Source organism: Hesperophylax consimilis, chromosome 12, assembly GCF_061612785.1.
Source record: "Hesperophylax consimilis isolate HC1 chromosome 12, BYU_Hcon_1.0, whole genome shotgun sequence".
Lineage (NCBI taxonomy): Eukaryota > Metazoa > Arthropoda > Insecta > Trichoptera > Limnephilidae > Hesperophylax > Hesperophylax consimilis.
The window spans coordinates 13177661-13194444 of record NC_142847.1 but is presented as its reverse complement, the minus strand read 5'-3'; positions in this window follow the sequence as shown (position 1 = coordinate 13194444).

The following is a 16784-nucleotide window of genomic DNA, read 5'->3' as shown; positions in this document are numbered from 1 at the left end:
TCTGAGGGTTTGAAATTGCCAGCGGTTTAATACCCAATTCCGGGGATATAATGCCTACATTATGGGCGCATCAAATTTATGTTTCGGCTTAGGCAATTAAAAACACATTTTAAAGTGTGCAAGATGTTAATGCAGCATCCCGTATATATATATGAACGTACAAATACTTTATGTTTAGGTTGGCGTAAAGTTAGTCAATATATTTAATTACGTTAATTTAATACAAGCAGGCTCTCAGCCATGTATTGACAAAGGTTCTGCATTTATTTGTTTAAAAATTAACCGATACTATTTTTACACAAATTTTATTTAATTTATATTTACATGATCTAGGTATATGAAGATTTTTTTTATTATTTGAATACCTCACAAGAGTCGCAAGTGCTTCCAACAGTCTGGAGCCAGTGAGACTTTGTCATCCCCATTTGAGGTATGTTGTGAGGCTGGAGGTAGTGGGAGAGGGAAAGAGACGGAGAAGAGTAAGTTAAGGGAGTGCCGGGCTTTTCAGATCGGGCCAAAAAACACGGCTAAAGCCACTGCAAGCAACGTTTCAATTCTGAATGGTGGTCTTACACCAGGGCGATACTGAGAGTATATTCCACCGGGGAAGGTGCCGCAAGTATACCTTTTATTATTTTATATAAATTAAATTTGAAATAACACATTCATCAAATAAAATTTAATTGCGCACGCCGCGATTTGAACCCGCGACCTTCGTATTGCTAGTCGAGAGCCTTATCCCTCCTTTTAAACGTATTTAATTTAATTATTGATGGCCTAGCGCGCATTTGAAAATTTAATTTATAAAAATAATTCAGGTTAATTATAAGATGTAAAGCAACAAAATTACGGTGAATATTCGCTTTTACCCATTCTAAAATCTAAAATCTTTTTACAGTAAGTTAGTATTTTTTTTATAAATGTTTTACAAAACGCGTAAATTTTTTTACTTAATATTGCACTTACTATGGGCCATCGTTATCATATATATAAAGGTAATTTTTATCCCTCAATCTTAAGTATTTCAAGTATTTAATGGATGCGTCTGCCCACTACTGCGTGGCGGGCCAGATCCGGAGAGACTATTTAAGGTAGACCATTTGACCTCTCCAGCAGAACTCTCTCGATCCATTGCCTTGCACCGCAGTGAGTGGGATGGATTCATAAGTTCGTCACTCCTGGACACACTGACACCCAGATTCCTAGCCACCCCTCGTTCGTTTTTCCTTCCCTGAACTACCTCTCCTATCTTTCATTTAAAAGACCCTCCACACAGCAACCCTGATGATTCCTGCTACTTGCTACGTATCTTAAAATTAATTATTGTTCGAGATCAGTAAAAAAATTACAATTCACCAAAAAAAGTGTGAAACTTGTGAATCCGTCCAAAGACGATGGGTCGATAGAGAGTCCGGCTGGAAAGGTCAAAAGGTCTCCCTCGACCAATCTCTAACGATTCAACCCGCCACACAGTAGGTGGGCAAACGCATCCGCCTCAAAACCTACACAAACCTCACCCTATGAACCCGGACACCCCTGCTAAGTCACCAAACCCATCGAACCATTTAGGGTGACTTATGATAGAGATGTTGGTTATCCAATAAATTATTCCCGGGGCGGAGGTACTCATACCCGCCTCCCAAATTGGTGATATCGATGTATAATATTGTTTTTTACCGGAGAAAATTTAAATTTCCCGTATATGGCTATGAATATTCCTGAATTAATTATAACCATCGTGTAGGAGCATTATTAAATGAGGTTTAAATGCCTACAAAATAATTCATCGCATTATGAACGTTCATCGGTATATTGATGACGATGTTAAAATCATAAACCAAAACATTGTTGTAGAATATTGATTAATCGTATATGTCTTTGAATGTAAGAGGAAAATGGAAGACGAACACAATAACAGGATCACAAATAATGAAGGCATGTTTGTTCCAAACTAATAAATGAATACCGACAGCAAACCCTGTAGTAGGTACCTACAACTTGCTTTTTTTTTTATTCTTTATATTGGCTTTCACCCATTAAGAGTGATCTTGGCCATGCATTACAACATTTTTCTTATTAATAAATACAACAAATTACAGGATAAAATTGACATGATTGACAAAACAACATTGATAAAACAACATAACATAACATAACGAAACATAAATAAACCAAACATAACATAAACATAACATAACATAAATATAACATAACATAAACATAACATAAACATAACATAAACATAACATAACATAAGCATAACATATCATAAACATAAAATACTTAACATATGGGTACAGAGCTGGTAACAGTAGATTATCACAAAATTATTAAAATAGGAACCTGTGTACAATATAAGTGGGCGCTTTTCGTTATAAAAACAAAGATTTTTCTAAAATTAGTAGCTTTTTTTTTAAACAGAATTATGAAATTGGCAATCTTATAAACAAACACAGCGTATGGGAGTTAACAAATGTGATTATAAAACATAAAGATAAACATAACACAAACATACTACGAACATAACATAAACATATCATAACATAAAATTAGATTTAAATGGTGATATTTTTTTATATGCAGATGATACTGCAATTTTCTACTGGGGTAAAGATTTAAAAATCTTACTAAAAAATGCACAGAGTGACTAAGACAAAATTAACAGTTGGCTCCAATCAAATATCCTAACAATTAATGTTAAAAAAACAGGTTACATGATTTTAAGCTCAACTCGTAAAATAATTCCTCCTCATGTACCCTTAAAAATTGAATATAACAACCTGCAAATCCTGATACAGGAGAAATATCCTGGGCTGTGCATTGATAAACGTTCGGAGGTTCGTGTCTTCGCTAACACATCAATTGCACTATTGTTTTGCTCCGTCAAAAAAAAATAAACTTCTCCTAATATAACCCTTTTAATAACAGAAAACTAAGATATAAGGTGATTGAACAGCATTGCCCTTTGGCATTGTAAATCAAACGTTGTGTGAATTGCCTTAAAGTTGAAATATTCGTTAACTGAAGAGTTGCATTCGTCAAATGTCAAACGTGTTAAAGTTTACTGACGTGAACTGCGTAGAACTGAAGTGTTGCTCGTGAAAGTGAATTTGAAATGATCAAAAGTGAACAATATTAAAACAAAAAAGTTTAAAGTTAAAAATATTAAAAATAATCAAAACCACTAAACAGTATTATAATCTACCGACCTACGCAAACCTTCCACACCTTTCACAAGTATATAAAAGCGTAATTTCACAGGTATACGCAAGAGGGCCGTAGCTCTGTGGATTAACGCGCCGGTAGCGCCTTGTTAAGTAGACCACGGTTCGATCCTCACACCGGCGAGAAAAAAAAAAAAAACCTTTTTTTAAATCTTATATTAATTTTATTTTAAAATAATAAACCGGGCTGCTAGAAAGCTATTTAACCATGCCTAACTGCTCAATATGTTTAGAATCAGAAGGAACGACGTTTGTGTGCCTAGTGTGTAAAGAGGCATACCATCTCCTCTGCGGTGGTGTAACCGAAACTGCATATCGGCGCCTCACACAAGAACGTCGGAACCAGCTTAAATGCAAGAAGTGTATTACCACCACAAAGTCACCGATTTGCGACGCCTCCAGTGGCGACATACCTACAGGAACTGAAAACAACGACTTTATCAAGAGTCAAAACGCGATCATTGCGCAAAATAATAAAATCCTGGAATCAATAACCTACATTAATAAACAATATGAAGACATTCTCTGTCGCGTTCGGGATCTTGAAGACAAAAACTTAATACTCATGAAACATAATTCCTCTCTAGAATCCCGAGTTGAAATTCTAGAAGGCCAACTCGAAAATATTGAAAGAACAGCAAGAGCGAAAAATGTGGAGGTGCGGGGTATCTCAGAAACAAATGGAGAAAGCTTGAAAAACATATTTCACAACATATGTAAAACTATCAATTCAAAAGTGGATACTTCAAACATTGAAGCGGCCTACAGGACCACGCAAAAAAATAAAAATGGACCGATAATATTCAAATTCACCTCTAACTACTACCGAGACCAACTATTATCGGACCTTAAGGCTTTTCACAAACAAGCATCCTGTCCTGAAGAGAAACTTAACACATTAAACATGGGGGTCGCCGGACCGAGCTCACCAGTGTACATAGCAGAGCATCTGACATTTCGTGGAAACCACTTATGGTATCTGGCCCGCCAGGCGACAAAAGAGAAAAAATGTAAATATGCTTGGATCAAAGGGGGGCAGATATATGTACGTCGAGACATCGGAACAGCTGCCATTCTTGTTTCTAATGCGGAAAAACTGGCACTACTCTCAGAAACCAAAAACATTTAAAATCAACATGCTTAGAATTTACTTTAGTTACTATTATAACTATTTAGATTTACCAATTATTTTAATTTTTCTTAATTTATTTTTTCCTAGTTCTACTAAAATCACAAACTTATGGAAACATTGTTTTTTCCCCACATTACTTGGAATTTTTTCTTCTTATCTTACATTATATAAAACCTTAAGCTCATCTTATAATAACTATTGCTCAAAGAGTACATTCAATTTTTACATACACAACTGCAGCTCTTGTATTATTACTTTATCCCTAAAATCTCTGAAACGCTCTACTGGTTTTAACTTAAATAACTCAAAAGTTTTCATTCTTTTTATTGCCTTTCTAAACAATAATTACAGTTTTAACATGTCCAACTTTAAATCAATTATTGTATTGTACTATTTTATTATTCCTTTTGCACTCAAGCATAACAAATATTTTACTGATGTCAAAATCAATTACCTTGTATTTTGTATTATATTTATTGCTTTGTTAAACAACATTTACTGTCGTAACAAAACCAACTATAAATCTCTTACTATGTTCTATAATTATACTATCGCTTATGCCTTGAATTATCACACATGTTTAGCTACTGTCAAAATCAAGAACGTTAAATTTAATGCAAAACAAAAAAACAAATAATGGAAGACATAACAGACTTACTAGACAACATAACACCGATTCCATGTACAACTACTAATGACACTGAAGTAGTACGTCAATTATTACTAGTGAACTCTACCCTTACGATATTCTCTATGAATATAAGAAGTATAAACCATAATTTTGATGAACTCTTAATTCTTCTCACTCACCTTGCCTCAGATTTCGATGTAATTGTTTTGAGCGAATGCTGGATTAAAGAAAATTTCGTCCCAAAAACGATAAAAAACTACAATCACTATAATACACTCCAAAACCAAACTCAAAATGATGGCGTTATTGTTTACATTAAAAACCACATCATACATTCAGTCAAAGAGGTCACAATTAAGAACGCAAACTGTCTTAAAATTCAACTTGATAATCATATAACAATCATTACTGTATACAGATCCCCAAGCACACATAATATAACCCCATTCATACAATCTCTGCATGAAATTTTAACAAATATAGAACACAGCCAAAACATCTATCTTATTGGTGATCTCAACATTAACATAATCAACAGAATGCATCCTCAAGCGAATGAATACCTAAATACACTAACTTTATTAGGATATTTGCCAGCCGTCACAGCCCCAACCAGAGAATCAGATTCAAACATTAGTAGTTGTATAGATCACGTCTTTGTTAAGAGTAAACTAGGCAGCAAATCCATTGTATATCAATCAACTGTCACAGATCACTATTCAACCATCACTTCCATCAACCAAAATATTCACAAACTACCTCAAAATACTCTCCCTCAAAAAAAAATTTCCTATGACATTCTCCTAAATACTGTCTCTAAAGAAAACTGGGAACTTGTCTATTCTTGTACCGATACCACTTCTGCATGCGAAATATTTACAAATACTTTACAAAACCACTTGGCCGATGCAACATCATACACAAAAAGTAAAAAAAAACAATCCGACACAAAACTCAAACCATGGATCACTGCAGGTATTCTTCACTGTATCAGAAAGCGTGACAAGATTCATAACTTCTGTAGAAAAAATCCCAATGATTATGATTCACTCATATTTTATAAACATTATAGAAACAACTGCAAAAAAATTATTAACAGTGTTAAAAGAGATTACTACAAAAAACAAATCAGTGAAGCTACTGATGACAAAAAAAAAATTTGGAATATCATAAAAGATATAGCCAATATTCATAAAATCGACTCACCCATTGTTAAAATTAACATAGAAGACCAAACAACTCATGTCAATTCCGAACCTGAAAAAATATCCGACCATTTCAATCAATTTTTCTCCAATATCGGACATAAATTAGCAAAAAATATTCTAGACCAAAACAACGTCTCGGAGAAAGATCTTGCAAAAAATATACATGTCAATAATCTCAACTATAACCCTTTTCACTTCACTCCCACCACTGAACTAGAAATAATAGAACTTATCTCATCTCTTAAAAACAGTAACTCTGCCGGGAAAGATCAAATTTCAACAAAAATTATCAAACACATTCAAAAATTTATAGCCCCACCTCTTAAACACATTATCAACTTAAGCTTTAAAACCGGAATATTCCCTAACTCTTTAAAACAGGCCACAATAATCCCTATCTTCAAAACAGGTGATAAATTATCTGTTAATAATTATCGACCGATATCATTACTCAGCACAATTTCTAAAATTATAGAAAAGGCGGTGAAAAATAGACTCTGTAAGTTCCTTGAAAATAATAAAATATTATCGGATAACCAATATGGCTTCCGCAAAGGGAGGAATACCTCTGATGCAATAGCTGCTCTCACAAAAATTGTTTCCCAAAATCTTGACAAAGGTCGCAAACCACTTGCTGTTTTCCTTGACCTCGCAAAAGCATTTGATACGGTTTCCCATCCTTTACTACTTAAAAAACTTCAACAGATCGGCATTACAGGGATAGCCTTCACATGGTTTAAAAACTACTTAACAAATCGTACACAACAAACCCTTATCCACTCTGACAAAATATATATGAGCAAAAAATTATCCATGTCCTATGGGGTCCCTCAAGGTAGTGTACTAGGGCCAATTCTATTTCTCATATATATCAACACACTATGCACTATGAATATTGGAGGCAAGATAATTTCATTTGCCGATGATACAGTCTTAATATTTGAAGATGAAACATGGCAATCAGTTACAAACAAAACTAATATTGGCCTAACAAAAGTTAAGCATTGGCTAGACACAAACCTCCTTACACTTAATATCGACAAAACACAATACATGACGTTTTCCATACCCAAACATAGCTTTCCCAATAACTGCCCCAAACCTACCATCCACTCGTGCTCACTCAACATACAGACTCCTGAAACCTCACCTAATATTCAATGCACGTGCTCAACTCTTAAATCTTCAAAGGAAGTTAAATACTTGGGAATAATAATCGATGACCAACTACGCTGGGAAACCCATATAAAAGAAACAACAAAAAGACTTCGTAAACTCTCCCACATATTCTGCTGTCTTAGATCCATCTTAGACCTAACGACTCTAAAAAGCGTATATTTTGCCCTTTTTCAATCGATAGCAGCATATGGTATTCTGGGATGGGGTGGCTGTGCAGAATCCGTCATTAATCCAATAATTACAGTACAAAAACTAGTTCTCAGAATTATATTTAAATGTCATCCTACCTATCCCTCCAAAATACTATTTACCAAAATTAGGGTCTTAGACATTCGCCAGCTATTCATTAAGACAAGCTTATGCTACATACGAAAAAATGACTTGCTAGTGGCTCCTCAACACCAAGTAAACACCCGCTTTTCATCAAATCTGGGATGCGTGGTCCCAAAAACTAGAACCACATTCGCTCAACGACAATTCTGGTACATCGCCCCTAAAATATACAACGCGTTGGAGAGGGACATAAAATCAACTAATACTATATCCCTTTTTATTATACGTGTCCAAAACTGGATATTTGAAAGGGGACGAGCCTTTTTTAAAGAATACATGAGTTCCTAACTTTTAAACCATTATAATAAAATTAACCATGTATCTATATATGTATGTATATATGTGAATACACATTACGTTTGTGTGTGTTCATATATAGATGTATATGAATGTATTTATATATGCATTTATGTATGTCTGTGTATGTATTTATATATGCATTTATGTGTGTCTGTGTATGTATGTATATGTGTGCATGTCTGTGTATATGCATGTATGCATATATATACATAGATTGTATGTATGTATATATATATATATGTATATGTGTATATATGTGTATGTATGTGTATATATATGTATATATATATGTATATATATATTTATAAAAAACATATATTTTGAATTTATAGAATTACCTATGACTACCACAACACGGGCATAAGCCTAGTGTGGGAGTTATGAAGTATACAAAAATTGTAATACATAAAATTTACTGAATAATAAAAAAATAAAAAAAAAAAAAAACACCTAACTTTTAAACAGCATATTCAAGATATTAAAGATAAAATCACCCCCTTAATTAGCGTATTCAGCCGGATATCATATCTGTTACCAGGGTAGTCACCGAACCTCGGTAGTGTGCAGTCGTGTTTACTTCCAGTGCTCTGTGTTTGACGGCTGACTGACGGCGGCGCGGCGTACAGATAAGATTTATTTATTGTTACATTTTCGTATTCATTATTTTTGTTTCTATTGTTGGTTTGCGACGCAGTTGCGTGTATTATTTCTATCATTTATTATTTCTTAAATAGTATTTATTGTTTCATTTTTTTTTAATTTGTTGAAATGGAGGAGGATGAAAATCGACCTCCTGACCCTGAGTCCATTTCTAATATTGCAGACGTCTACGATTCTGATGATTCCCAAGCTTCTGTAACCATTCCTTCCCGAAAACGACGACCTCCGCTTTGTCTTAATGTACCTCCTAAAATTAAATCTCTTTCACAAACAAACGAATCCCCAATCTCTCATGGAAGTTATAATGATACCATTCCTACAGAAGCAAAAGCCATTGAGCTTATGTATTCTATTTCATCTTCAGCTCCATTTATTGTTAATGTCCAAAGGACTGAACAGGGGAAAATAATTCATCCCCTGGATTTCGGTAAATTTATTTTTAGCTCAAAACTCAATAACCTCGGTATTATAAATGGATCAATAAAACCGGAAGGTCGATACAAACTATCCATACAATTTAAATCCGCCACATTAGCTAATGATTTTGTTAAAATAATAGGTTCTCTTTCAAATAATAAATTTAAATCTTTCATACCTACTTTCAATTTAACCAGAATGGGCAGAGTAAGAGGTATCCCAACCGATCTATCAGAAACAGAAATAGTAGATGCTCTTAATGACTCTCAATTAACTCCAAAAGTTTTAAAAGCACGTCGTTTGAATTTCAAGGATACTTCCACCGGCACCACTATATGGAAACCTTCCCAATCCGTTGTTATCACTTTTGAAGGTCAAACATTACCATCCCGTGTATTTATTTATTATAACGCTCTTCCCGTTGAAGTATACAGATTCCCGACGATCCAATGTTTCAACTGTTGCCGTTTTGGCCATTCAAAACCTATTTGTCGTTCCCCTCCTCGTTGTTTCCATTGCGGAGAGGATCATCTCTTTGAACAGTGTCAAAATACAACGAATAACCCTATTTGTATTAATTGTAAGGGCAACCATACTGCTGTTAGTGTGGCCTGTCCAGAGTTATCTAGACAGAGAAATATCAAACAGTCAATGGCTGCAGACAACATTTCCTACTTTCAGGCTTCTAAATTATTCTCTCCTACGAAAAAATCTTTTGCAGAGATAACGTCTAACGCTTCTATCTTTCATTTTTCTTCCCCTAAATCCCCTCTATCATCTTCCCACAAAGAAACAATTTTCAAACCGATAAAATCTAATCCAAAATTTATTCTTTCTTTCGATAAAAAACTACATAATGATCTTTTACTTAACCCGAATGGGAATAATAAATCCCAGGCTCCCAATGGGACTGCCTTTAAAAACTGTTCCACTTCCGATATCTTACCTAAAGTCATGATTGAAAATTCTTCTTTTATTCAAACTTTAATTACCCTATAAATTACGATCCTTTCAAATAACAATAAAGTACCGTCCAACGCTGCCGATTATATGAAATCTTTACTTTCTAGCCTTCCCGATGTATCCGCAACTGAGCAAAATACTTCAATGGAATAGTAGAAGTCTATTCGCCAACAAAATTGATCTTGTACAGTTACTTGATGAACATAATATTTCAGTTGCTGCCATCTCCGAAACCTGGTTAAAACCCTCATACCAATTTAAGATTCCTGAATATCATTGTCTAAGAAATGATAGACTGGATGGCAAAGGTGGCACTGCTCTTATTATACATAATTCTATCCCTTTTAAACAAATTATTTTCAACACTCTCCCCAATAATTTTCAGATAGTAGCAGCTGTTGTATCTGATATTACATTACTATCAATATATATCCCTCCCTCTACAATTTTTGTTGAAATCGAATGGTCAACATTTATATCCCAGATTCGTCCCCCGTATATGATACTTGGGATACAATGCTCATTCTCCTTCTTGGGGCAGTGAGTTAACAAACCGTTCTGGCCATAATCTATTAGAATTTATGGATACCTTTAATTTATGTATTCTAAATTATGGATCTCCAACTCGTTTCACTGCCCCTCAACATCGGAAAAGTGCAGTCGATTTATCTCTTTGCTCATCTTCGGTGATTCCCATATGTTCTTGGAACATTCTTCAAGATCCACTTTCCAGTGACCATTTTCCTATAATAATTACCTTCCACCATCTATCTTCCACGCATTCCTTTTCGATAAACAATAGTTTTAAATTTAAAACGAAAGACGCGAATTGGAGAAATTTTTCTTCAGAATTAGACTCCATTGTTCAAGCATCTAAGTCTTCCCTTGTCAACACTAGTTTACAATGTGAATTATTTCCTAACTTGATAATAAAAGCTGCAGAAAAAACACTTAAAAAACGTAATGTAAACATTAAGATAAAACATTCCACCCTATGGTGGGATGAAGAATGCACTAGTGTCGTTAAATCCAGAAGAGAAGCAATTTCCATTTTCCGTAAATGTATGTCTTTCGAAAATTACCTTTCTGTGAAACGCGCCCAGGCAGAAGCGAAACGCGTTTTGAAAAACAAAAAGCGGTCTGGATGGCGAAAATTCTGTGAAGGCTTGTCTCCTGAATCTCCCCAGTCATCCGTATGGTCCAACTTAAAAAAATTCGGTTCGTCATATACTCCCCAGCGTTCCAAACATATTCCAGAAGAAATTATTATAGGTTTTGCTGATAAGATAGCTCCTCCGTCAGTTGCCAGATCTGAGGAAATGCCTTCCTTTATTTCTTATCCATCTCACTCTAGCTGGCTGGACTCTCCTTTCTCAGTAAGTGAATTAAATCGAGTAATCAATTCCCTTCCAGACTCTTCTCCTGGCCCTGATGGAATCTTATATAGTTTCATTTAAGCATTCTCAGACATGTCGGTTGAATATTTTTTATCCCTAATTAATTACATGTTCGAAACGGGATTTATTCCTGAAGTCTGGAAAATTCAAAAAATTCTTCCGATTTTAAAACCTGGCAAAAATCCATCTGAAATCTCATCCTATCGTCCTATTGCTCTTTCGTCGTGTTTAATGAAAGTAGCAGAACACTTGATAAAGAACAGATTGGAATGGTTTGTTGAAAATAACAGAATTATCTCTCCTAATCAATATGGCTTCCGGAAAAAGAAATCAACCATAGATAATTTAAGTGTATTAACAACAGACATCCGTATATCTCAGTCCCTTAATTCTTGCACTCTGGCCACATTTCTTGATCTTTCGTCAGCTTACGACGATGTATTAATTAACATTTTGAAAGAAAAATTAATTTAAATAAAAATTCCCTTAAAACTAGTTCAATTTATTATTAATTTACTAACAAACAGATCCATTATTATCCACTTTTCCTCAAAAACGATAAATCGCAAACTATGGAAGGGGTTACCTCAGGGGTCCGTAATCAGTCCATTATTATTTAATATATATATAAGTGATTTAGACAATGTAATTCCTTCTATCAAGCGACTTTATTTTGCTGATGATTTCCTTATATATTTATCACACAAAAATCTATCGCGCGCTGCGAAGGAATTGAATTTGGCTTTACATAATATTAAAGTTTGGTTGTTGACAAATGGGATGAATTTAGCTACGTCTAAAACCAAAGTAGTGGCTTTTACGCGCAAAATAAAAATACCCCCCTTTTCTGTCTGCTTTGATAATGTCCCTCTTCAAATCGTTAAGCAAATTAAATTTCTTGGACTACTTTTGGATCATAAACTTTCCTGGCTCCCGCATATTCAGAACATTTCGGCTAAGTGTGAAAAGGGGCTAAATATTATGCGAGCTGTTTCCAGAGTGTGGTGGGGATCTCATACTACTACTCTTAAATTAATGTATGGTGCTCTAGTGCGAAGCCATTTGGATTATGGAACATTTCTTTTCGATCCTCTTCCTAAATATTTGGACAAAAAACTTGAAAGAATTCAGTCGAAAGCGCTCAGAATAATTATTGGAGCGATGAAATCTTCTCCAATTAATTCTCTCCAGGTAGAATGTGTTGATCCCCCCTTAATTTTGAGGAGACAATTCCTGGCTGATAAATATATTTTTAAATCTTTTTCTGTATCGCGTCACCCTTTAGAACAAAGCCTTGATTATTTGTTCAGTAACTTAAATAACGAAAAAAGATCGACAGATAAAAATCGACTTCCTCTCCTTCTAAAAAGTTTTCTTTCATTCAAATCTATGTCCTCTTCCCTCCAAAATCTACAAAAAGATCCTATCCTTCCTATTTTCACTATCCCATTTGATTCTATCAATTATATCCCCAATGTTATAACTTCAGACTTCCGAACTGATATTTTAACCTCATCTAATCAAAATGTTGAGGAAAAATTTAAAAACATTACATCTTCTAAGTTTCCAGAATTTTCACTCATTTACACAGATGGTTCTAAGTCTGATAACAAAGATTGTGGAGCTGCGGTACACATTCCCGAATTCGATTTAGATTTGTCTTATAAATTGCCTAAAGAAATTTCTATATTTACTGCAGAATGCTTCGCAATTGAACAAGCTTTGAGCCAAATCCAGCTTTTCAATATTCGACGAGCCTTACTGTGCACTGACTCACTAAGCGCAGTGTTGAAAATTTCCTCAAATATCCATAAACTAGAAGACTATATTATTTATAATATCAGAAACACCCTTAAATCTTTAAGTGAATTAAATTTCGAGACAATATTGGTTTGGGTCCCTGGCCATTTGGGAATTGAGGGTAACGAGAAAGCCGATTCTCTAGCTAAACTTGGAACAATTTGTGGCTCTAATCCTTTACATTTTAGAATTCCTATCTCTGACGTCATCCCAATTCTTAAATCCAATATGATTCGCTCCTGGGAAGAAAATTGGTCTAATACGAAAACCCGAACTGGTGCTTTTTATGCTGGAATACAAAATCATATACCAAGTAAACCTTGGTTCCACGGCAAGAAAAAATCCAAAAGATTTATTTCCTGTATCTCGAGAATGAGAATTGGTCATTGCTCCATTGCATCCCATTTGTTTAAAATCCGGGTCCTAGATAGTCCACTCTGCCAGTGCGGCCTGGAAAATGAGACTCTTGATCATGTTTTCTTTAATTGTAAAAATCATTCATCTTTCAAAGGCATTTATCGTTCATAGACGTTCAAGTTCATAGACTTGAATGACTTCAATATTTGAGATTTCCTATTGCCGTATAGATTTCCCATAAAATTATAACCATCTCCCCTAACTTTAACGGCACATAGCACTCTTTTTAGGGTGAATTGCCTAATACAAAAAAAAAATATCTGTTACCAAATAAAATTAAAAAAGGTCTATAATATAGCCTCGTACACTCACATTTAAACTACTTGATTGAAATCTGGGGAAATACATGTGAAACATATATAAATGAACTAAAGGTAACACAAAACAAAGTAATCAAAAAGCTATTTCATTTTAAACCTAGAACATCAACAAAAAAATTATATATGGAAACAAAACAATTAAAATTAAGAAAATTATATGAGTATAATACATGTCTCCTTATTTACAAAATAAATAATAAAATCATACATACAAATACAGAACTCATTAAAACGTCCCAAGTACACACACACTTTACACGGCAACACGATAAAATACATTTAAACACCATACATATTCATTATGGCAAGCAATCCATTAGTTAAGAGGGAAGCAACTTATATAATTGCCTCCCAGACGAAATTAAAAATGAAAAAAGTATAGGTACATTTAAAAAAAAATTGTTCAGTTTTAAGCTCAATCAACGAAACAATGAAAGTGAATAATATCGGTGTGTAATATATTTATGTGTAATATATATGTTATTTCTAGTTAAATAAGTGAAAAATGTAATTTTCTTTTATAAAGAATGAAAATATAAGAAAAATTAAACGAATACCGACAGCGAACCCTGGAGTAGGTACCTACATCACCTACAACCTGCCTAATAGGTATTAAATGAATACTGAAAGCGAACCCTGGAGTAGGTACCTACAACCTGCTTAAAATTAAATGAATACCGACAGTGAACCCTGGAGTAGGTACCTAAACCTGCTTAAAATTAAATGAATACCGACAGTGAACCCTGGAGTAGGTACCTAAACCTGCTTAAAATTAAATGAATACCGACAGTGAACCCTGGAGTAGGTATCTACAACCTGCTTAAAATTAAATGAATACCGACAGCGAACCCTGGAGTAGGTACCTACAACCTGCTTAAAATTAAATGAATACCGACAGCGAACCCTGGAGTAGGTACCTACAACCTGCTTAAAATTAAATGAATACCGACAGCGAACCCTGGAGTAGGTACCTACAACCTGCTTAAAATTAAATGAATACCGACAGCGAACCCTGGAGTAGGTACCTACAACCTGCTTAAAATTAAATGAATACCGACAGTGAACCCTGGAGTAGGTACCTACAACCTGCTTAAAATTAAATGAATACCGACAGTGAACCCTGGAGTAGGTACCTACATCACCTACAACCTGCCTAATAGGTATTAAATGAATACTGAAAGCGAACCCTGGAGTAGGTACCTACAACCTGCTTCAAATTAAATGAATACCGACAGTGAACCCTGGAGTAGGTACCTAAACCTGCTTAAAATTAAATGAATACCGACAGTGAACCCTGGAGTAGGTACCTAAACCTGCTTAAATTAAATGAATACCGACAGTGAACCCTGGAGTAGGTATCTACAACCTGCTTAAAATTAAATGAATACCGACAGCGAACCCTGGAGTAGGTACCTACAACCTGCTTAAAATTAAATGAATACCGACAGCGAACCCTGGAGTAGGTACCTACAACCTGCTTAAAATTAAATGAATACCGACAGCGAACCCTGGAGTAGGTACCTACAACCTGCTTAAAATTAAATGAATACCGACAGCGAACCCTGGAGTAGGTACCTACAACCTGCTTAAAATTAAATGAATACCGACAGCGAACCCTGGAGTAGGTACCTACAACCTGCTTAAAATTAAATGAATACCGACAGCGAACCCTGGAGTAGGTACCTACAACCTGCTTAAAATTAAATGAATACCGACAGTGAACCCTGGAGTAGGTACCTACAACCTGCTTAAAATTAAATGAATACCGACAGTGAACCCTGGAGTAGGTACCTACAACCTGCTTAAAATTAAATGAATACCGACAGCAAACCCTGGAGTAGGTACCTACAACCTGCTTAAAATTAAATGAATACCGACAGCGAACCCTGGAGTAGGTACCTACAACCTGCTTAAAATTAAATGAATACCGACAGCGAACCCTGGAGTAGGTATCTACAACCTGCTTAAAATTAAATGAATACCGACAGCGAACCCTGGAGTAGGTACCTAAACCTGCTTAAAATTAAATGAATACCGACAGTGAACCCTGGAGTAGGTATCTACAACCTGCTTAAAATTAAATGAATACCGACAGCGAACCCTGGAGTAGGTACCTACAACCTGCTTAAAATTAAATGAATACCGACAGCGAACCCTGGAGTAGGTACCTACAACCTGCTTAAAATTAAATGAATACCGACAGCGAACCCTGGAGTAGGTACCTACAACCTGCTTAAAATTAAATGAATACCGACAGCGAACCCTGGAGTAGGTACCTACAACCTGCTTAAAATTAAATGAATACCGACAGCGAACCCTGGAGTAGGTACCTACAACCTGCTTAAAATTAAATGAATACCGACAGCAAACCCTGGAGTAGGTACCTACAACCTGCTTAAAATTAAATGAATACCGACAGCGAACCCTGGAGTAGGTACCTACAACCTGCTTAAAATTAAATGAATACCGACAGTGAACCCTGGAGTAGGTACCTACAACCTACTTAAAATTAAATGAATACCGACAGTGAACCCTGGAGTAGGTACCTACAACCTGCTTAAAATTAAATGAATACCGACAGTGAACCCTGGAGTAGGTACCTACAACCTGCTTAAAATTAAATGAATACCGACAGTGAACCCTGGAGTAGGTACCTACAACCTGCTTAAAATTAAATGAATACCGACAGTGAGCCCTGGAGTAGGTACCTACAACCTGCTTAAAATTAAATGAATACCGACAGTGAACCCTGGAGTAGGTACCTACAACCTGCTTAAAATTAAATGAATACCGACAGTGAACC